Source organism: Triticum aestivum, chromosome 2B (genome assembly GCF_018294505.1).
Source record: "Triticum aestivum cultivar Chinese Spring chromosome 2B, IWGSC CS RefSeq v2.1, whole genome shotgun sequence".
NCBI classification, from domain to species: domain Eukaryota; kingdom Viridiplantae; phylum Streptophyta; class Magnoliopsida; order Poales; family Poaceae; genus Triticum; species Triticum aestivum.
In genome coordinates this window covers 177,495,281-177,496,047 of record NC_057798.1, presented here as the reverse complement: position 1 = coordinate 177,496,047, position 767 = coordinate 177,495,281, and positions in this window count along the sequence as shown.

The window sequence follows — 767 nt, the reverse complement described above, 5'->3', positions numbered from 1 at the left end:
TTAAAATGTTGAACTAGTATTTGAAAAATGTTGATTAAACGTTCAGGCAATGTTGAACGTGTATAACAAAAATGTTGATCACTTATTAAAAAATGTTTTTGACATACAAAAAATGTAGAATAAAAAACAAAAGAAACGAAAGAAAACCAAAAACCAAAAACAAAAAACAAACAAACTAAACCCCCACAAATTAAAAAGAACTGAATAAACAAATGTAGAAAGAATAAAAAATGAAAACAAAACAAAAACCAGAGAAAAAAAGGGAAAAAGAAAAGAAAACGGAGAAAAGCATTGAAAACAGAAAATCAATGGAAAAAACAAAAAAAAGGACCGAATTATAATGGCTAATGAAAGAAAACCGGAGAAAAATAAGAAAACCAAACAAAGAAACAAAAAAAGAGAGGAAAACTAGAGAAATAAAAACAAACTCCGGTGTTTTACCTCAAGTAGAGTGCACCTCGTATGTGAACACTAAGTTCAGAGTGGCCTCTACTCTTGATCGAAGCAAGCACGGTTCGAATCCATTTTCTTCAAAGTTTTTATGTGTACTGTGCGCTAGTGGTCCGACCCGATTAGTTGGAATGCTTCAATTCATAGTTTTTTTTATTTACTGTGCGCTAGTAGGCCAGCTCGATTAGTCGGAATGATTCAGCCAGAGAAGTGTTTAGGCTCGCTGAATGCGAGAAATAGCTCCCGCGGTGGGGATCATTGTCTCTGCTGAGATAGGGTTAAAGGAGAAGGACTTTTCGTTTCTGAGAAGAAAAAAT